This window comes from Rhipicephalus sanguineus, chromosome 11 (assembly GCF_013339695.2).
Source record: "Rhipicephalus sanguineus isolate Rsan-2018 chromosome 11, BIME_Rsan_1.4, whole genome shotgun sequence".
In the NCBI taxonomy this organism is placed as follows: domain Eukaryota; kingdom Metazoa; phylum Arthropoda; class Arachnida; order Ixodida; family Ixodidae; genus Rhipicephalus; species Rhipicephalus sanguineus.
Window position 1 is genome coordinate 54,504,942 of NC_051186.1, and position 23,818 is coordinate 54,528,759.

The window sequence follows — 23,818 nt, forward strand, 5'->3', positions numbered from 1 at the left end:
GGTTGTTTTTGAAAGAGCTTATTGGCGTTACAACAACGTTCTTGGTGAACGCGCACCTTCCGCCGAGACGGATTATGTTGCTCTAGTTAGAAAACTGCGACTGTTCATAAAGTTCATAAAGATTAGGCGTACTTAATAATGTCGTTAAGATGCTTGAACCCACAACCCCTTCATAATAGACTAAGAGTCACCCATCAGCAGCGTAGCCAGAAGTTTTTTTTTTCGGGGGAGGGGGGGGGGAGGGAGGGGGTAATCATGCATTATGTATGTTATTGTGTCTATATATATACGCAAGCAAAATTGAAAAAGCCACCCCCCCCCCCTCCCCTGGCTACGCCAGTGTGACTGACACCAACGATCGAATGAACGCCTGTTGCTTTTAATAATTTTTATAGAGAACCCAATGTCATGTAGCCCCGCAGTGCCGCGTTTTCACGGTGTTTGCGCTGCATAAGCCTCGGCCGATGTGTCTGTATGCCATCTCGCAGTGTACAACAAAGCGCTCGCTTGTAGTCGACGGGCGTTGGCGCGCGAGGCTGGCGCTACATGCGACAGAACCAGGACGTGTACGTAAGCAACGGTCGTCTTTTGACTTCGCGCACCTACCATGCATGCTTTAGGGCCGCGTCATCTCCCATGCCCCGCATTCAGAGGCAGAGGCGCACGGATTTCGCGTGGGAGTTCCTCACCGCGTTGGCATGCGTTCCTCTCCCAGGGCGATCCCCGGGTGCGCGCCTCGCCGCCGGGCGCCGGAGTCCCGTTCCTCGAGCGTCGCATGTAGCGCGTTTCGTGGAAAAGGCGAGCGACGTTGTTGCATCGAGCCTCCTGGGAAGCTTCTGTCTTCTCCATCTATACTCTTTCTCTCTTTTCATTTCCCTCACCCAAACTCTGGTTGAGGTGTCCCAAGTGTTATGCTAGGTCGAGTTATTGCGGTCTTCATGTTTTCATGTACGACTTCCGCTTTCTCCTCCTCCTCCTCCTCTGTGCATCCTCGTCCCGAGGAACGCGTGCACGGGTTTCTGCGGAACGAGAGCCAGCGGAACACGGAGAAGAGAGAGAGAGAGGAGAAGTCCTCCTCGCAAGGGGCTCCGGCGCCTGAGCTCCGTGTTGTTGTTTCAAAAACCTTTTCGAGGAAAGCAAGAAAAAAACACGACACGTCAGAAGTCTCTTGCAAACGCATGGGACATAAAGGGTTGTATGTTTCACGCTGGACCGCGCGAGGAAAGCCTGCATGCGGGAACACAGCGCGTCTCGCCCCTCGTCTTGTAAACATCCGAAAAAAAAACGTGGACTCGCGGAAAACACGGCCTCGTTTTTCTTGTCTCGTTCGTCACTTGTGAGTCGGCGGGATACCGAAATAGCTGAAAGAGATGATGTGTGGAGAGCAACCGTTGTAGGGGCGGAATTGAGCGCTCGACGCGTGGCTTGGTGACCCATATATTAAGGTAAAACTTTTAATTCCTCCTGTTTTTTGAACGACTCTATTGGAACGCCCTGCTTTATGTGTGCCTGTTTTGACGTTAATATCGTCGTGAGCAGCGCAACGGAAACGGCACGACAGGCGCGATGTATTCGTCTTGCTTTCCGTTGTGCCGTTTTCGTGGCGCTGTTCACGATTATATTTATGTCAAAACAGCACTTCGCCGAACATTCAACGCTTTTAGAGTGGGTCTGTTTCCTCCTTCATTTGCAGAATTTTACCCAATCTGTCTCACTCCGGCCTCTTTCCAAAGCCTCTTCAGAGACACGATCAACGGGCGACACTTCTTTCTCTTCCAGGCACTTCCGGTCTAGCACTTGCTTCCGGTTTACCGAACATTCAGAAAAAGTATAGTAAAAACTAAAGTTGCTACGAAATGTGTGGTTCCGTTCAACTTAAGAGTTATATTGCGTACATATAAAATGGGAGCATAAGGTTGCTTAAAGGAGTACTGACACGATTTTGAAGTGCAGCAAAACGGATGTTTTTGGTTTCCTTGGCATGTAGTGTTAACGCTCTCCCCGCACCGCATCCGGGAAACACGTATAAATATTTAAGTTTGATTTTAAAGTTTTCATCTCCAAGCATCTGCAAGGCAGCTTCACCGCATGGAGAGCCCTATGACGTTTCAAGTCAGCTCACTCGGTTTGCGAAGTCTGGGTTCTGCATGCAGCCTAAATCACAGAAATCGCTGTCGGAGGCACTGGACGACAGTTCACTCATCATGAACCGCGTTCGACTGACAGCAAAGGACAGCAGGTGCATATTTCGTGGGTTGCAGTCTGCCCGTGACGTCAAGGGCAGACTTGACACGTCACTATGAAGCCGCCCTCTCGAAACCGAAACCGAAACTGCTGGTTGAAAGAAGCGGTATTAAAAATATATGCAATGCATCCCCAGGCACCACGACAGTCTTTTTAGCGTTCTCGACACCCGTGCTTTCATTTAGAGCAACAACCCGAAAAATTTTTAAATTCATGTCAGTACTCCTTTAAGACAATGGTCAATTAACTTTCAGGTATACCAAATGCCAAAACGATAAACCAATATCATGTACCAATACCATATGTACCAATGCAACATCGCTTATGCGTGACGTTGTGGTGCAGTAATGTACCTTCTCGTTATATATCACATGGTAGTCGCGACAAACGAGGAAATATAAAAGGTTTTAAGGTGTTTATTTCACGGCACTCAGCGGCAATACGCAGTGGCGACAGTCAAGTCAAGGCACAAAGGGAATATTGCCATACACGTTCTCGCCTATCGCGGATTGCACTGCGTAACGAATCGTAATGCGCTACGAAATTACAGCAATATAGCAACAACAAACGGTCAATCGCATGCGAGTGCCCGAAGCTATTTCCTCTCTATAGACCGTGTGACTGCGAAAATGAAAGCGGTATATTGACGGGATCGCATGAGGTGCAGGCAACGGTGCTCGATGGAAGTGCGTCATGTTGGGTGGGGAAACCCAGCGGTCGGAAGTGCTGTTTCGTGCGCTCGTGCCGGTGGCTGCAGACCCCGCACTATACCGTGCCGTCCTGGGACCAACGCCCTCCGGCAGCAGCGATAAGCACGAAACGGCCGGGGTGGAGACGTGCAAACAAACATGGCTGCAGGCGGCGCTCACGCTCCTGGAAGCACACGGAAGAGGCCTTCTTCCCCTCCCCAGACGGTCATGGCGCGGTCTCGCTACAGAATGCATGCAGCGTTGCCAAACCCGCAAAGATGCCTTGAAGCACTCAAAATGCACGCGTGAAAGTGGAACTGTGAAGCCGAAGCCCTCTAGTTTCAATGTAATTAATTAGTTTATGGGGGTTCATGTGCCAAAACTTCGGCACCTAAATGAAGCACATAGCTGTGGGAGACTGCGGGTTAGTTTTGACCAGCTGGGATTCTCTAAAGGAACACTAAATTGGAACAATGATTCGGCTTAGATGGATAAATTGTACTCTAAGAATTCTAATGTCGTTAATTTCACCATTATATGTTTATCAATAGAGAAGAAAATCAGGCTGAAAGTTTCATTTTTAAATTTCGCGCCGAAATCTCTGTGCGTTACGTCACGGATTTCAAAGTGTATTTTTCGTATTTCGGGGGCATTGGCTCAACGAAATTTCCTGAAACTTGGTATGTCAAGTCTGTGTGCCCCCTCGGAGGACAATGTGCTTCATTTTTATCGATTAGGAGCTGCGTATGACCGAGTAGACGCCGTCAAAATCTGTGATGTCATGGCGTTTGATGCGGGAATTTCAAAGTGGCGTCGCCACCCGCACTTTCTTCTCGTGCGTTTTCTTGCTTGCCAAGTGTCTTCTGGCGGTAAGGGTGAGGTTTTCGGTATTGTGAAATTGTAATTTACTAATACGCGAGAAATAATTTTTCTCTTTAGCGTCCCTTTAACATGTACGTAAATTTACGTACGCGTCTGTTCTTGCACCACCGCTCACTCCCCAATCGAAGGAAGCGTGGGCGCCGTGTGGCTTGGAATCGAACCCGCGTCCTCGAGCTCTTCAGTGCTACGAAGTTGAGCCTGTAGGGTAATACTGTCCCTCAGCCGAACCCGAGGTGCCAGCTCTACGTCAATATGCCATGACAGCTTCATGTGCGGTGTCTGCCCGTTCTGTGTGTGTGTGTGTGTGTGTGTGTGTGTGTGTGTGTGTGTGTGTGTTTTATTGCGATAGCAACTATATGGACACTCTCGGCTGATTTTTGCCGTCGCCGTCATGTCCCGGATAAGTACGTGTATGTATATATATAAAAAGGCACAAGGAAAAATAAATAAGAAAAAAATTCCGAAGCATCCGACCTGGGATTCGAACCATCGACACCTCGCTCCCCGGCCCGCTGCATTAGACAACTCAACCATGCCCCATCATCAACCATGCCCCAATCATCATCATCATCATCATTCTCCATTGTCGACAATTGCAGCGCGTTGCTCAAGCACAAAGACGTAACAACTGCGACAGTTAGTTCACGCTCGCACTACGCATGCATGTGTGTTCTTTTCGGGCGTCCTTCTTGTCGTTCCTCGTGTGACATTCCACTTTCTTGCTATCGCATTCATATCTGCGCCCTTGCGGCGAAACTGTGACGTTTTTTTCTTCTTCTATAAGCATTGAGCTGGCTTATAGCCTACAAAAACTTCCATTCAAAGACACAAAGTAGCAGCAATCGCCGCTGTAGATATATAGTGCCGGGACCAGCTGCACCAACTGCGATCATTGCACAGACGGGAACAGATGCCTCGAAACTCTGCATCAATTCATACTCGACAAGGGGCTTCCAGCATGCACACAAATCACGCATACACACATGCAGACAACCAAGCCTTCCTTCCATGGCCATGTCTCGGCTTCTTTAGTTTGCGTCTAACCCAGAAACGAGCCCTCGATCCACTCCCCTTCTTTCGTTCTTTCGTATAGCGAGGGGGCCGCAACGATGGTACTGTGGTTACGCTACTCGACTGCTGACCCGAAAGTCGTGGGTTCGAACCCGGTCGTGGCGGTCGCATTTCGATGGAGGAGGAATGGTAGAGGTCCGTGTGCATATAGATTTAGGTGGACGTTAAAGAACCCCAGGTGGACGAGATTTCCGGTGGTCTCCACTACGGTGTGCCTCGTAATCATATAGTGGTTTTGGCACCTAAATCCCCAGATGAAATAAGTAAAAATTATAAGCGAGGGTCCCGTCCCGGTAGATTTGATGCATGTATAGGTAGCATGCGAGTGTTTATTGGATCAGCTGCCAGCTCGTAAAAATATTACGTCCTACGTGACGCCAGTCGGCTAAAAAAGTGTTCCACACTCCCGCCGCGGTGGCTACGAGTGGCGCTGGCTAACACTCCTGGGATTACACTCACACAAGTACCCAGTAAAGTGGTCGGGGAAGCGGCCGCCGTCGTAGCTCAATTTGAAGAGCATAGAAGGCGTTATCCGAAGGTTGTAAGTTCGGTCCCTACCGATCGGCCCACCTGAATCTTCAGGTACAATTCGTGTTCACGCCACTAACGCTGTATTTTCTTCTTCTTTTTTTTTTTTTTGCTGATGAACCGCTTAAGGCTTTCGCCTTAATGAAACAAAAAGAAAAGGAAAAGAAGCTAGCGTCGTCTGCTCTTGTTGGCGGGAACGGTCAAGCAGACGACAGCGATATCGCAGCCGCCTCTGTTTCACCCACCCTGCATGCTTCTATCCGCGATACAGCTTGCAGGCGCCGCGCGCTTTCGCCGTTTTCTCCCTTCCTCGGAACCGCGGCTGTTTGACCAAGACGGAGAGGCAACGTCAGTGCGCGGTGACGCCTAGGATAAACGGGCATGGCTGCGTAGCCGGACGGACGTGCCTCGGCTCTCGACCTGCGCACTCTCTGTATAGAAGAGCCTATACGACGGACTGACGAGGTCTGGCTTATGTGTCCGCCGCGTGGTAAACGCGTGCCTCGCGGGCATGACGCTCTCTTTCTCTCTCTCGGCTCGCATCATCACCGCCCGGCGTTGTACGACCGATGAAACGTGCGCCCTGCCCTCCCTCGGGGGTTTACATATAGTACACCCGTGAGCACTGTCCGAAGTGTGGCTGTATTCCGGCGTGCTTTGAATAAAGGGATACGCGAATACAGCGAGCGTGACGTGTGCAGAATGATGAATTCGCAAGACGTATTCGGTTTGTTGCCAGTGGCAGAGGCATTCGTCTCAATACCATCTATACGAACCTGTTGATCTTACAGAGACAGTGTGTGCAAACACGGACACAACAGAGAAGCCAAGACACCACAGACGCCGAAAACACCACGGCGTTTTTGGTGTCTTGACTTCTCTCTTGTGTCCGTGTTTGCACGGCCTGTCTCTTTAAGATGAATGCCTACCAACTAGCTCAGCTCTCTGTTACTCGAAGCTATTGGTCGTACAAACAAGACAGATGTTAAAGTTACCGAAAACTGGCCAGAACGTGCGATTATGTCCTGGCGAAAATAAAAAGACGGTGTACTATAGTGACAGATCCAAGCATCCTTTTCGAGATTAAGTATAAGATTAAATCTGTCTCTCTCTCTCTCTCTCGAGTCGCATCATCACCGCCTGGCGTTGTACAACCGATGAAACGTGCGCCCCTCCATTCCTCGGGGGTATATATATACGACCCGTGAAGTACTATCCGAAGTCAGGCGTCCGCATGCGGCGTGCCTTGAATAATGGGATATACAGAAATACCGCTAGCTTGACGTTTGGAGAATGAATTGGGGCGCGCTCTTCGGGGGATGTTTTCGCTCTCTTTCCAGTGACAGAGGCAATCGTCTCATTATACCGTCGAAGCTGTATTGCTCGTACAAGGCAAACGTTAAGCATGTACGTGCTTATGTGTCACAGCTGGTGGTTTGCTGATAACACACAGTGTAAACATATCGAACGAGTCATTCAAATTCCGTTCGCCCGCCTCATGACCTCCTCGGCTGTTCCGTTTTACAGCGAAGCTGTATATGGATCTACGTACCTATAGTATAGCCCACAGGGCTTGCAAATTACCACGACGCAGCAGTATAGGAGGCCACACTGCTCAGCTCCGACGCAGACGAGCAGGTCTGGATCACGGGACGGGCAGAGGCAGCCGCCATAGAGCAGCTCCTGGGCGACTAACCGTATAGTCGCCTCCCGCGATCGAAGTGACCAAAAAATTTTATTGGTTTCCAATATAAGTTTTGTCCTCCTCCTGGAGGATCGAGTCCGTAGACAAAAGATGCGTACAACAACGATTTTCAGCGCCCCTTGCGCATCTACCCCTCGCCACAGGTTCCCCTCGCCCCTTGCGCGCTCGCGACAGGTGCCCCTGCCACCGCCGATGCCTTTTTCGCAAATGTCGCGATACTCGGCGGCGGCATTTTCCACCAATCGCGGCGCCCCTTCTTTCTCGTGACGTAGAGATCGCGCTAGCGCTGTTATCAGTAGTTACCCTTTGGGCTGGATATGGGACGGATGTGCGTCGTTCGCTCGGATGAAGAACAGCGGTAACTGAAGGAGCGCCAGCGCGAATGGGAGCAAAAACGTTGTGAAACCGCCGCCGCCGCCGCCGCAGAACGTGCTGCCGCAGCCGCTATAGCTTCCATTTTCACAGTAGTTAGAAGGGCTCTGAAATATTTCGTGCGTATTTCCAGTGACTGGGATGCCGTCGCGACTTCGAGCGTCTCATGGAAGATATTGTATGACTCAAGCCTACTGTTCGCGCCTCTGAAATTGGTAAATGTTGTTCCGGTACGCGCGTAGGCGAGTACCGGAGCCGAAAAGGACACTGCCAAGCCTTCGATGGCCATTTTGACAATTCTTCGACTTCTTCCTTCTTGTGCCCAACTTTTTTTTCCCCTTTTTTTTTACGTTTGGCACGTTTGAGATCTTAGGAGTTTGCGATTGAACCGCTCGCATCGAAGGTGCCACGATGTGAATAACTTAGAATTCAATCGTAACAAGCTTGTATACGTGGAGTGATGCTGGTGTCTGGGCCGGAAATATAAAATTTCGCGCCATTGTCCGTGTATATTGACAGTAAAAACATACTTTCTTTTTACCGTACCCGCAAGTCGTTAGTGTATATGCGTGTAATGTATTTTCGTATCCGTATGTTGCGCAATGCGTATTCAGGGTTTGCAACAGCCGCGTCGCTTATAGTTCGTGCGCGGTGTGTTACCTTCACGCACGATCGTTGCAGATCCCTCTTCCTTCCAGACGTTCTCTGCATCGGCGCTCAGCGTCGCACGTCAACGCGGGCGCAGCGCCCCCGCACGCTCCGTATATGCGCTCGAAAGTAATTCGCGCCAGAGCGGAAAGACCGGAGTGTGATGCGTCCGTGAGGGTCAACGTCCCGTTAAAGGATCACTGAATTCTTGGCGCCGAGTATTTGCGCTTTCAGTGTGTATATACATACGTCCTCACAGCTGTTACTCCCACGAAATGGGGGGGGGGGGGGGGGGGGGGGGGTCGTACGAACGGCACAACCTCCATCTGCAATCTGAAAAAGGCACGAAGCTCTCTCGCAGCTCACGAGACCGGCCCGTTCGCCAGACCTTGTTTGGGTTTCGCGGTTTCCGCTATGGGAGAAGTGATGGGCAAAGCGGAAGAGTCGATGAGCGCGCACTTCGGCGGAGCAGCATCCGACAAAGGCCCCCGATGGTTAATCCAACGTCCGCAGCTGTGGATGCTCTCCACAATAGCCATTCATCGCTTTGTGTGCAGCTGTCTTCGTTTAGTGAGTGTCAACAGATGTGGTACAGAAAGAAAGAGGGGGAGGGAGAGACGAAGGAGGAAAGATAGGGAGGCCAGTCAAGGAATGCCTCTGGTTGGCTACCCTAGACTGAAGAAGGAAGGGGAAAAATATAGCATTAGATACAATAGATCAGAAGAATCGTTCGGAAAATAATGAAAGGCAAGTTAATGTGAACACCCCGCGGTAGTGTAGTGGTTACGGTGCTCGGTTGCTGAGCCGAAAGACGCGGGTTCGATCCCCTCTACAGCGGTCGCATATCGAAGGAGGCGAAATATGCTAGATAATCGTGTACTCTACGCGATGCCAGTGCGCATGAAAGAACACGGGTGGTCGACATTATGCGAAGCCGTACGGCGTGCCTCGTAGCCATTATATCGCGGTTTCGGCATGTAAAGGTCACGGGATCGAATCCCGGCCGCGTCGGCCGCAGTTTCGATGAAGGCGAGAGTGCTAGAGACCCGTATATTTAGAGTGAGGTGCATGTTAAAGAACCCCAGGTGGTCGAAATATCCGGAGCCCTCCACAACGGCGTCCCTCATAATCATATCGTGGTTTTGGGACGCAAAAAAAACACACCAAGAATTATTATTAGGTTTAAGTGTGTCTACAAGCGAAGCTCACCTGTTACCGCCGAATGACAGCGGCAAATGATGTGGAAGAGACGGAACGCGTGGGCCAGCAACATGTGTATGCGCCTTCATCAATCAACGCCACTTCGCCTCCGCAGCACCACATGTCCGCGCCGCCTGCTGGAGTCTTATACAGTTGACGAATGTATCCGTTCCCTGTCACGTTCAACATCGTTCGAGATCTCGTGGTGGCTCACATCTGTTCTAAAGAACCATGCAGTGGCCCCGCGGAAATCGTGGGATGTAACCGCTCTTCGCTTCGGACCGTCGTAAATCACTCTTCGTTGCTTAGCTTAAAGTGAACTAAGTTTGAACTCACCGACGTTAAATCATGCGCATCTATCTATCTATCTATCTATCTATCTATCTATCTATCTATCTATCTATCTATCTATCTATCTATCTATCTATCTATCTATCTATCTATCTATCTATCTATCTATCTATCTATCTATCTATCTATCTATCTATCTATCTATCTATCTATCTATCTATCTATCTATCTATCTATCTATCTATCTATCTATTATCTATCTATCTATCTATCTATCTATCTATCTATCTATCTATCTATCTATCTATCTATCTATCTATCTATCTATCTATCTATCTATCTATCTATCTATCTATCTATCTATCTATCTATCTATCTATCTATCTATCTATCTGTCTATCTGTCTGCCTGTCTGTCTGTCTGTCTGTCTGTCTGCCTGTCTGTCTGTCTGTCTGTCTGTCTGTCTGTCTGTCACACACACACACACACACACACACACACACACACACACACACACACACACACACACACACACACACACACACACACACACGCACCACACACACACACGCGTCCTAGATACGATACTACGTTCTAGTCCTTGTACCCCTCCACCAACAAACCGGGCCATTGCGCTAGGTATGTGCGGACGCTTTAAACCCGACACTTGTGTGTGTTTTAAACGAAGTATTTTCTTGACGTGAAGGAAGGCCTTTGGGAAAATGAGAGCGCAAAAAATAATAGACGTACACATAGATAGACAAGCGCATGGACAGGCGCTATATCCAGATCTGTTGGCGCCTGTCCTGCGTTTCTCGGCCTGTGTGTATGTCTATTTTGGCCGCTCTAACGTTCCCAAAAGTGCAGAGCATTTCGCCCAGTATCAAATTTTGGGAAGCAGGCCCCGTGAGCTGTTTCAGGAACGGCATTTCAACAATGTACGCCGACTTAATATTTGCCTTTAGCGTCCCTTTAAGCCGCAATGAGCAGTCATCTGTGCCACATCTGTCATTCAGGCGTCTCGAAGCGTCCTCCCTTTCTTTCTTTCTTTCTTTCTTTCTTTCTTTCTTTCTTTCTTTCTTTCTTTCTTTCTTTCTTTCTTTCTTTCTTTCTTTCTTTCTTTCTGCAAGCAGCACAGACACGGCGCTTTGTTGACCGGCTGGCCCCCGCGGATATATCTCTGTGCCATTCTCGGCTCGCTGCACTTAACTGCTGGAGCGTGCACCCTGGTCGGTGAGGAGTTGCGACCTTTGACCCCGCCCAGGCGGCAAGCTGTTCGTGGCGTGCGTGTACGCTTTGAGCAGTACGCATACGCACGTCTTGCGGACGGACGATGGCTTGTCTGGCTGGCCCCGCAGTGTTTACACAGCTTCGTAGCGTATACATATAGTCTCGGGGGATAGGAATCTGGCAGGGCCGCTCCCTGCACGTTTACATACGAGCCGCGTGGCCGCAACGGTCGTTGACGTGCAGAGCTGTCTGTGAGCTGTCGAGAGACTCCCGGAGGCTGTGGATTTCAAAGTTTACGGATGTGTGAAAGGGGGCCCCGCAACACTTTTTGAACGGGGTCAGAAAACGCTGCCGGTTAAAGAACACCAGATGAAATTTCCGAAGCCTTCCAGGGCTACGGCGTCCCTCATAATCATGGCGTGGTTTTGGGACGTAAAACCCCAACAATTATTACTAGAGAACGCTGCCGATAGGTGTAGTCGAAGCTCTTGTGAACATGTGTGCTAAATATCATACCACTGTACGCGTCAGGAAATTTTATGTTACGTTTCAAATGTTGCTTGCCTTTCAATTATGGAAACGCAAGCTAGCCAGATGACGATTATTGTTGTGGCACAAAAAGATATTAATATCGGAGGTTTAACGTCCCAAAACCACGATATGATTAGAAGAGACGCCGTAGTGGAGGGCTCCGGAAATTTCGACCACCCGGGCTTCCTTAACGTGAACTGACATGCACCTACATGCATTGTTGTTTTCAGAGGGATGTTACGGGATGACAGCAATGGATTTTATTATTATTATTATTATTATTATTATTATTATTATTATTATTATTATTATTATTATTATTGTTGTTGTTGTTGTTGTTGTTGTTGTTGTTGTTGTTGTTGCTGCTGCTGCTGTTGAAGTTGTTGCTGAAATATACTTCCGTTTCGTCTCCTATATACGGCTGAGTGAATCCGAGGATCTAATAACGCACTGTCGTTTCGCGCATTTGAAGCGCATAGCGTCGAAGCTGCGCGCGAGACGCGACTCGACAAGCCAGCGCATATATCGGGGCGACAGCTGCTGTGGCCGCCGAACGGTTGGCGTCTCGATTTCCGTCCTCCTAGATCACGCGGCGACCGAAGGACGACGGCATTTGTTGACGGCGGCGGCGGCGGCGGCGGCGGTGGCAGCCAGCGACGGCGCTCCTGCAGCAAAGGCGCGTCTCTCGTGTCCGGACTGCATGCAGATGCAGCGGTGTCGGCTGACCGACCGGCGTGGGAAGAGGTGCGCGGCCGCGATTCCGACGGAGTGCCTTGTGCGCGCGGCGTGCTTCTCGGTGCTTCGGACAGCGCCGGGACGATGGAACGGCGGACGCTGGGGCTGATGAAAAGCGTGCCTTTCCAGCGTCCTTGCTCGTACGCTCCCGCTGATCGCTTTAGCGGATCTCATGCTCGCCACACGGCCAGACTAAATAGCGCGGAGGCTGTTTGGTGATATCGTATAGGCTCCCTGAATGGTTATAGTGTGTGAAATTGAGAAGTTTGCAGGGATCAAGGGGAATAAAATCACATGGTCCCTCATGTATTTTTCTGAGACAACTGGAGGGTGAAAGCCGTCTTCTTTTTCTTCGCAGTCGGCTGTATTGATCAAGCCCCTCCCCCGAAACCTTTCTGCACCTAACGTGGTTTTACACTGCCTCTGGGATCGGAGGAATCGGAAGCTTTCTGCACCTCGCGTGGTTTTGCAGTGCCTCCGTGATCGACCCACCTTTGACCAAGCGATGATCTCGTGTAATGACGTCATAGCGATACCATGATGACGTCGCAGGGAGATGTCATCACATGATGATATTTTTTTTTTTTTTTTGCATCACTCGATCGTGTTGCCGCCGACGCCGACGGTCCTTTTGGCGTTTCATGAGGCCTTTGATAAGCTTCCACGAGGCGGTAACAAGGGATTGACCTACGCCGTGCTGTTTCGCGGTTCTGACTATTTTGCCAGCGTCACTACACGCACTGCCAGGGCCAGGGGCGACGGTGACGTGCCGTCCTGCGTGTGACGTAATACGGGACGTTTCTAATCACGTGACTCCGGGCTGTCGAGGTGCAGGTATATACATACACTCTCCCTCATTCTAAATAAAGTTCAATGATTGAGTTGTGTCCACCAACTCTTTGTTAGCCAGGAGGCTCCGTGTGCGCGAGCGTGAAACTCTCTCTCTCTCTCTCTCTCTCTCTCTAGGGCGCGTGTTCGAACGTGGTTTAAACGAAAGTGCATTCAACGGCAGCGGCGCGCGTGCTCGTCGTGAGTGCACGGTGTATCGTATCGTGTTCGGCCCAAAACTCTCGTCGTCGGTTCCGATCACGCTCGGTGCCGTGATCGGATCCGTGCACGTTCTCTCCACCACCTCATGGCTGATGCCCCCAGCGCTCCTGCTCTTTTATATTAGGCCCGCCCAGCTATAGACCTCGTACTGACCCTTTCAATTTTTCTTTTTTTTTCTTTTCTGGGCGTTTTTCGTATCGGTCCTCCGTTCAGCCATACAAACTGCGCGATTCCCGTAGGAAATTCGCCCGTCGGTTGATCGTGCGCGCAATTATAGCGGGTCGGCCGGCCGGCCGGCCGGGTTGAGTGGTGGAGCCGCCAGCTTTGCGTCGTGCGGGACCGGTCACTTGTTGACCCATGCAGGGGCGACCCGCTTGCAAATGCGGTCAGGTATAGCCCAGCGTGGTGTGCCACGTAACCACCTACGAACAAACCAGGTGTTGAATTCGAAATTGTTTTCGTATACGCGCTGTTTGCCGTTGGCGCGCCGCCGCCGCGTATACGGTAATTTGTCCTACATTGCAGTTGGCTAGCATCGGCTAGCCAACTGCGATATGTTTATATTCTTTCTTTTTATTGTTATTCCCTCTCTTCTCGAATCTTTTCATCCCATTCCCCATCCCTATACAGAGTAACATGCCAGTGCTTATCTTAAAATCTTTTTTGCCTTACAAAAATTAATTTAGACAGTCTACAGACTGTCTAAACCCATTTTTAGACAGTCTATAGACTGTCAACAAACATTTTTGTGCGGGAATAAAGAGCCTCTCTGTCTGTCTAGCATCTGCTCTGTGAGCAGGTCCATAGGTAAGAAAACTAGCTTTGGGAGTAGTTAGTGGCGTCATAAGCGTACGTATACGCATTGGAGGAGCTGTGGAAGCCACGCCTTCATCTCCACGACACTCCGCCCTAGTAGATATTTAGAGCAGCACAAGACAAAGAATACCGCATGATTCAGCGCCTTGTCCTGTGGTCTTCGTTGACTTGTGCTCCCGTCTTTTGCGCTGCTCTAAAGGTGAACTTTAGCCAACTGGCCCGTTCTTTCATCCTTTTACCCGCCCTTGTGGACAGAGTAAGTAGGAGGGGGTGGGGGCGGTTGAAGAAACGCAGGTTCAGTCTTGTGCCGTTTATTTTGCCAGCAGCTGTTGTCATGAACATGTGATTGCAAACAATAACCGCCATTAGCATGTGCTGAGCGACAGTGGCAGACACGCTAGTTATAAATTCAGTCGACATCGTGGGCATCATGCGCTCGTTAAAAGAAAGTGGCTTGAAAGAACCTCGGCAAGACGTTTTTCGTTTTTCGTTTGTTCTTGTTGTTGTTACGGGAATGGCTTTCTTGGCTTTTTCCGCCATTACATCATTCTGCAACGGAGTGTAATGAACATTTCTGAGTACAGATAATACTTGATTGTTGTTAGTTTTTTCTCTAGAAGTCTACTCTTCATGCCAGAAACAGGTAGATATTTTGTTAATTTTTTCCCCCTTGGATAGATGTGTGGATATTATAGAGTCTACAAGGGTTAAAGACTAAGTCAAACAGTGTCAAAATCCTGTCTTCTCGGCAGGAAGCATTGTATGACATTGAAATGAAGTTCCGATCGCGAATAATTACAAAACGAACAAATACGTTTCGGTTCCCACCTTGTTCACAATAGGGTCTTTTAGCAAGTTGCGGAAAAACGGTACTAACCGCTCGTACTTTCTCTCGTTGTGCTTTTGTCGCTCCTAACTCCAGTGAAGGCGCCCCAACACTACAGATGCACTACAGATGCTACAGAAGTTATGGGTTTGTAACGCCTCATTGTTGCCTGTCAGCCTACTCATTGTTAACGAGGAACCTGTCGTTGGGGGTACGCAGTGTCACTGGAACTGACAGTTCCTAAAGCACAACGAGCGAGAAACGAAGAGCGGTACAGAAAAAAATCCGGCAGATCCCACGCACTGTGGGAATCGATGTAATGCGAAGCAGCCAGCAAAGAGCTGCACACATCGCTTTGTTTATTTTTTTTTGAGCCAAATGAAATCATTCATGCCACTGCATCTAGTTCACCATATATCGCATGTTTGCCATGCACGCGTGCATGCACAATGTGGTATATATCATGCCAATGAAACGTATATTCTGGTATATACACTGCATGACCGCCCATATATGTTCATCACGCGCTCCTGTCATGCCATACCAATTTTGGTATATATACAGTTATGTAAACGGCCGGAAGCGCACCATAACAGTGGCATGTAAACCATACCCTACATGACATGCATAACATAATTCGCATGTTAGGACCTGTCATTTATGTTCGTCATACAGTCACATCGCGCAATACCAATTTTGGTACATATCAAACGAGCGAAATGGCCGCGGGTCCACCATGTGCGTGGCATGTAAATCATGCCATACATGACATGCATGTCATGGTTTTCATGTTACCACCAGTCATTTATGTTCGTCATACATTCGCGTCACGCAATGCCAATTTTGGTGTATATCAAGCTAGCGAAATGGCCGCGATCGGACAATGAGCGTGGCATGTAAATCATGCCGTAAATGATATGCATATCATAATTTTCAAGTTACCATCTGTCATATATGTTTGTCATACAGTCACGTTGCACAATACCAATTTTGGTGCATATCAATCTAGCGAAACGGCCGCGAGCGCACCATGAGCGTGCCATGTAAATCATGTCGTACATGACACGCATGTCATGATTTTCATGTTACCACCTCTAATTTACGTTCGTCATACAGTCGAGTCGTGCAATACCAACTTTGGTGTATATCAAGACCGCGAAACGGCCGCGAATGCACCATGAGCGTGGCATGTAAATCATGACATACATGACATGCATGTCATGGTTTACATGTTACCCCCTGTTATTCATGTTCTTCATACAGTCACATCACGCAATACCAATTTTGGTTATATCAACCTAGGGAAACGGCCGCGAGTGCGTCATGAGCGTGGCATGTAAATCATGTCGTGCATGACACGCGTGTCATGATTTTCATGTTACCACCTGTTATTTATGTTCTTCATACACTCACATCGCACAATACCAATTTTGGTGTATATCAACCTAGCGAAACGGCCGCGAGTGCGTCATGAGCGTGGCATGTAAATCATGACGTGCATAACACGCGTGTCATGATTTTCATGTTACCACGTGTCACTTATGTTCGTCATGTCGAAATGTGAGGTCATGCCAGTTTTCGTATATATCCATTCATTTAAACGGCCGCGAGCGCCCTGAGACCATGTCATGTAAATCATGCCGCACATGACATACGTGTCATGATTTGCACGTTAGGACCTGTCATTATGTTCGTCATGAACTCTTGTCGCGCCGTACCAATTTTAGTATATATGAAATTAACGGAATGGCCGCAAGAGCCCCAAGGCCGTGGAATGTAAATCATGCTGTTCATGACATGCATGTCATGATTTTCATGTTATGACCTGTCATTTATGTTCGTAATACGGTCATGTTATTCCATACCAATTTTGGTATACATCCGATTAACGAAACGGCCAGGAGAGCACAAAGACGTAGGCGGCTAGATAGATAGATAGATAGATAGATAGATAGATAGATAGATAGATAGATAGATAGATAGATAGATAGATAGATAGATAGATAGATAGATAGATAGATAGATAGATAGATAGATAGATAGATAGATAGATAGATAGATAGATAGATAGATAGATAGATAGATAGATAGATAGATAGATAGATAGATAGATAGATAGATAGATAGATAGATAGATAGATAGATAGATAGATAGATAGATAGATAGATAGATAGATAGATAGATAGATAGATAGATAGATAGATAGATAGATAGATAGATAGATAGATAGATAGATAGATAGATAGATAGATAGATAGATAGATAGATAGATAGATAGATAGATAGATAGATAGATAGATAGATAGATAGATAGATAGATAGATAGATAGATAGATAGATAGATAGATAGATAGATAGATAGATAGATAGATAGATAGATAGATAGATAGATATGATAGATAGATAGAATAGATGATAGATAGATTAGATGAATACAGTAGACAGACAGACAGACAGACAGACAGACAGACAGACAGACAGACAGACAGATAGATAGATAGATAGATAGATAGATAGATACGCTCAAACTCGCAGAAGTTCGCTAAGAAATGCTTCGCATTTAATACCGTACCGTATTTCTGTAACATGCTAAATCAGCCTAATGACACCCAGGGTTAAACAACGTCCCACCAACCGCTAACACTAGACCGTTTAGTCGATCACTGCATTGTTCGCTGTTCCGCGGCGAGGACGTCGACCGGCGGTGACGCTCGTGTTCGCGCGGTTTCTGTCCTTGCGCCAAGTCTCTTTAGCTGGAGATCTCGACGCACCTGGAGCGACCCCGGCGCAGCGCATCATCGCCACATGTGTCGTCCGCGTCTTCTTTCCTCGGAGGCTTGCGGCAGGCGCACAGCGTGTATGTATGTACGTGCGTTCGTCGCCACAGCTGCTTAGGGCGGGGAGTTCGCTGCGCTCGGCTCCGTCATTAGCGCGTCACCCCTGCTGCGATGACACCGACGACGGCGGCATCGTGGTGTGGGGCCTCGCTTGTCAACGTGAAACCCGAGAGCCCGTTAAACCCCTTCTCATCCGCCCCGTTTGTTTTTGCTGTTATCATTTTTTTTTTTGCGAGCGGCTGCGGAAAGGCGAAGCGCCATCTTGACTTGGGACGTCCCTATAGCGCAAGGCTGTGTTCTCTTATCGAAGAAACGTCTTCATGGGCCCATATAGGCCTATGAAGATTGGATATTCCGAGGATGTTCTGTGAATATTCTGACCGCAACATGTTGCGTAAGTAGAATAGCCCACCAGAGGCGTAGCCAGTAAGGGGGGATGTTTGTCACCCCTTCATATATACCTCCATAATGTTCGTCCGTGGGTTTGCTATGTGTCCGTGTATATATACGCATACAAAGTGCAAAAATCTCAGGGGGGGTTAGGGGGGGGGGCGATGTTGATCCTCCCAACCCCGCTCCCCATGCTACCCTTATTCTGCGACTTCGCGATTGTGAGTTCGGTCCCCACCGGCGGCGAATTGCTTTTTCACCCCACTTTAATTCATTTTCTATTACGCCCCCCCCCCCCTTTGACCTTTCGCGTGATGGAAGACGGCAGGTGCGCGTTTCCTCTAAGCTTGAGCCGCGATTGCGGGCCGGCCACGCGCGCTTTCAGTCGCACATAGAGCATACGACGCGCAGGGCGGTGTTATCGACCTTGGAATTTATACGGAACATCACGGCGACGGCGACAAGAGAAATGCCCCTGGAGTGTCCGTATAATTACTATCGAAAAAAAAATCCATTCACATGTCGAAAAAAACTAATCCATTCACATGTCAATTTTTCGTCGCTGTCACGGGTGTGCATATAGTATATATGTATAGCTGGAGGATTTCCTAATTGCGCCTTGCACATTATTTCCCTCTTTATCTCCGCGCCCGCAAAGAACACTGTTCATTTGTGCTGCAGGCCTCTCCGTATCGCTCGCTCAGCTCTCAGCAGGCACATTTCCACTTGCCCGCATTTGTTCTTACACTTAGGCACGAAAAAAATAAAATAAAAAGAAACAGTACCGCGAGGGACAGAATAACGGGACACCGGGTTAATGGGATCGCATTGAGACACGCGCACTCTTCGACAACTGTCCCTGTCTTGTCTCTTTTTTTTCTTTTGTTTCGCCGCGAACGTTGTACAACGAATCTGTCTCTCTCTCTCTCTCTCACTCTTTCTCTCACGCTGAAAGCATTTCGGGCGCGCCAACCAAGTGTGTCCTTCGCGACGATCGAATGCATACTGAAGCTTCGCGCCGCACTATCGCAAATTAACGCTGAATGGCTCTCCGAGAACAAAAGGATCACACTTGTACTTCAGGAGAAAGGGAGGGTGCGTCGTCGTCGATCAGTTCCATTTCTTCCGCGACGAGCTTTCCTTTCTCTCTCACTTATGTTGTTTTTTTCTTTCCACACCTCCGTCTGGTTCATTCGCATACATTTGTTCGCGAGGGTGGCGTTTTGTTCGAGCACATTTCAAACAAGGGGCGACGGGGAAGAGGTGGGTGCAGACTTTCTATTCTCTGTGCGTACGTGCGTACATTCATACATACGCATACGTGCAGGCATACACACACACTTACATACTTACATGTGTACGGACGTACGTAGATACACGCATGCATACGTACATACTTGAACTTGAAAGACGTGGCGCAACGTTACGAATGAGAAGAACGTACAGAAAGAGCTCCATGTCCCTTCTTTCTTCTGTTCGTAACGTTGCGCCACGGATATCTAGTAGCTATGCACCAACGAGGCCAGCATAGCGTGTTGTTATACATACATACATACATACATACATACATACATACATACATACATACATACATACATACGTACATACATACATACGTACATACATACATACATACATACATACATACATACATACATACATACATACATACATACACACATACATACATACATACATACACATACATACATACATACATACATACATACATACATACATACATACATACACACATACATACATACATACATACATACATACATACATACATACATACATACATACATACATACATACATACATACACACATACATACATACATACATACATACATACATACATACATACATACATACATACATACATACATACATACATACATACATACATACGTACATACATATGGCTGCAGCGGTGCCTGCTCTACACTGATAGGATCTGGCAGCCCATAGACAGGGATGACGTCCCCGCCGTTGTCCCGTCTGACCTTTTTTTTTTTGTCGCTTTGTTTCCTTTTGGGGATTCTCCCTTTTATTCGTCGGTGACACGCGGGGGCGTTATTTGAAAAGAGGAGCGCGCCGCGGCTAGGGGGACGCCACTGGCACTGGTGCGGAAGGGAACACCTGGCAAGGAACGCCGTACAGTGTGGTAGTGTACGTACGCAGTGTGAATAGCGTCTGTCGCCGACGTGTACGTGCTATATAGCTTCAAGTTCGAGGGGACGCTGACGCGTATGTCCATTTGAATCTTCTTCCTCCATTTTTCTTCTCTTCATCCTCTTCTGCCGGGGGTGAAGAGATCCGCACGTGCGAAATGGTTCCACTCTTGTATGCTTCTGAAATGGAGCTACTCTTGCATGCAGCCGGCGCAGCCCTGGCTTGCACTTTGTGATGCACATAATACAGGGCGCGTTTGCTCCAGCGCGTCGTAGAGGATGGAGAGGGTGCATTGTGGAGTTGAGGATTTAGAAGGAGGAATGTCATTGTGAACACATGCTCCGCTCGGTTTCTACTACTTTTTGAGAGGGTGGTAGTGTAAAAAGGGAGGGGAGGTGGCTCGAATCGCACATGTTCCCTTCCCGCTTATAGCAGCTGTGAGACACGGTTGCCATCCATGGGGGTGGGGTATCTTCCTGTTGTGAATACATCGCGGACGAACGGTGTCGGGTCGTGCCTGATTGTAACGAGGCTTCGCTTTCTGAACGCCTTCCTCATTTAACTCTTAAATGGCCCCTAAACAACCTCTGAATATACAAAAGAACGAGCGTGTTATTCTCTCCTGGTGTTTGTTGTCTTTTCGGCGCAACCCGTGACGCCAGCAGCCTCTTCACGTGACGTCGTGAAGAAATAAGCTCTCAATTGGTCCATATAGATAGCTTGCACGTGACGTCATGGACACAGCTTCTGATTGTACTGGTACTCCACGATGGTGGTTTTGATGACAAACAAACTGCGTCAATGAGACAACGACGTGGCAGGAGCGTCTCTGTGCTTGAGTAACGATAAAACCTGCATGTAGTGTTGTTGTGGTATTGAGGTGACATCACAAACGTCGCATCTCCACGTGCTGGTGCTCCAACATGGTGGTTTCAGTGACGTCAATGCAAGCCATCTATCTGTACGGGAGATAACAGTTGTGAAAAATTGTCCCCTACCCGTTCTTTGCCAAGCAGTCGCACGCCCGTTCGGCCTAGTCTAGCATGACTATCGTGCGTGATCAAGCGATTTCACTTCGTTTTGTTCATTTTCTACTGCGCAAGCGGAGATAACAGCGTGTATCCGAAAAGTGCTAAATCCTGATAGGCTCAATGCTAAGTGCAGACATTGTGCGCATGTTTTACGAAGAAATAAGTGGCCAGGAGGAGACAGCCCCTGTACGAAGGGCACTGAAGGCGAGAATGAAACCAATCTCCCGTCTTTAAACTCGGAGTGGTTTGGGGGCCCTTTAAAACGATCTGACAAGTGGAATTAGGATTTCGTTGAGCTCGGTCCATCGGCTTCCCCCTCTGAGTTATTCGCTGTTCCGGTTCGCTCCGAGGGAGTTCGGGGTTGCGAGTGTATACCCTTCTCCCGACGCCAGTGGATATCTGTGCGCGTGATGACTTGCTCCCGTATTCCCCGATAATACGAATCGCGCCACGTGCGAATGACATGCGGATGCGATGAACGCATAACCGTATTGCGCACTCAGCTCACCCAGTCCTGTACGCAAGGTTTTTATCTGCTTTTTCAAGTAAACATTTGTTAATAGCTAGCGCTTGCATCGTCTTGCTTACTGCGTCTCTGGCTAAGTGTGCCCTAATCCTTTTACCATATTTACACATTTTACGAGATACTCAGCACGCCTTCGCGGTGTGTACCTGGGACTTCATTCTGGTAGGAACATAAATGCGCGTCTTTTGAAAGATTATTAGACGTTTCTCTAAATACGGGAGAATACCTTGCGAAAGCGAGGATGTCCTGCAGTACATCGCACTCTTTCCTCCTCCTCCTCTCTTTCTGTTTCTTTTCACTCGCGCAATATGTTTTATCAAAACAAGTAACCGTAAAGAATTTCAAACAACAATTATTCAAGCAGTATAGAAAGGCCGATTTGCAACGCATACACATCCAAATGAGGCCTGTAAGTTGAACGGAGTTCAAAACGTTTATCGAAGAGAACGAGTTGAAAGAGAGAAAGCGATGGAAAAGTTCTTTTCAACAAAAAAAAAAAAGAAAAAGAAGAAGAAAAAGGAAAACGCAGCTCATGACGCGGGAAGCGACATTTCTTCGACGTTCTACATATATACGAAGCAGTCTCGCGACGCAGCGATATGTGCGCGACTGTTGCCTCGTTTCCGGCTTTCCTCGCGGCCTTGTTGACTGAGTGGGGCCGCCGCTGCCCGCTGGTCAAGGCTCTCACTCTCTCTCGTCGGCGCAGTTTCCGCCAGCGTCCCACGGGCGCCGCCACTTTGCAGTTTGACCGATGACTTCGGCATTGGCGACCGCCGACGTGCACTCCTGCATATTTTTATGCACACTTTTTTCTTTTCGCTCACTCACTTGTATCTGCATCTCCATGCGTTCGTCGCGCTTGGTTCTTCCTTATCCTTCCATATAAACGAGCATCTGACGGGGAAGCTCACGCGTCCGCTCGTGAAAGACGAGAAAGCGAGAGAAAGTGGTGGGTAGAGCAAAAGACGCTATGTTTTTGCTGCCCTTAAAAAAGAAAAAAATGTGCCGACTCCCGTGCTCGTTTGCAGTCGCTGTCTCTTTCTCTCTCTCTGTATCGCACACTCTCGTTTCCCGCGAGACTGTGACGTAAGGGGAAAAATGAGAGAGGAGGAACTTGCAGAGACAAAGGCGGAATAAAAAAAATAATAAAAAATAGCGCCTGCTCTTTTACATGGTCGCAACTCCCTCTCCTTCGTATATCAGTCTCTCTCCATCTCGCTTTCTCTCGTTTCCCACGAGAATGTGACGTAAGGGCAAAATGGGACAGGAGGAAATCGCAGAGGCAATGGCGGAAGAAAAGCTATAAGAAAGAAAACAAAAGGAAAAAAAAACTGCGAAAGCGACGCCAATGACAGCAGCAGCTCGCAGCTGACGCTTCGGCGTGCGTGTGGGTGAAAACATAAATCTTTCCGTCCACCTAAAACGGGTGCTTCACGAAGCACGCGCCTTGGAAGAGGAAGGCTTCGAGTCCGAGGAGAGTCTCTTCTTCCTCCTCCTCCTCAGTGGACGTGAAGGTTATAAAGCCTAAAAAAAACAAAAAAAAACAGAAGGGTGGCCGTCTCTAGAGTAGACTATGGCAGCCTGCGGGTGCCGCGTTTCTAAACTGAAACAGAAACAACGGAAAGAAAGCGAATGACCGCGGCGAAATATGATAAAGTCGCGCGAAGGGGATCGCCGACGGGCGGGTGGCAAGGCAGACCGCGCACGCACTGCTCGGAGGCGGCGGCAGCGGCGAATGAGAAAGCAAGTGAGACGGCGGCTGCGGCTGCTTCTTCGGTCGTCGCGCGTTATCGTTGGCATTATGCAGAAGAGGGTCCGCCGACGCTAGGAATAAGAAGGAAGTCCCTGTGACGGTGGTTTGTATAGCGCGCTCGCGCGCGCCTACGGCCTGCGGCTTCCTACGGTTTCAAACCTCGCGAGGCCAGCGGCCCACTGAATAATGTATCTGTCTCGATTTATGGGAGGAATACCTCCTCCCCCGGCGCTGCTGCCGCCGAGGCTGCTGTTATTTTTTTTTTGAGGAGCTCCGCGCGACCG

General features: G+C 48.6%; 1 protein-coding gene across 2 annotated transcripts in view; it reads left to right on the forward strand.

Annotated features, from left to right (window-relative positions):
- Positions 1-23,818, forward strand: part of LOC119374769 (E3 ubiquitin-protein ligase TRIM9) — a 219,415-nt gene that overhangs the window by 47,790 nt on the left and 147,807 nt on the right. The gene's annotated exons all lie outside the window — the stretch shown is intronic.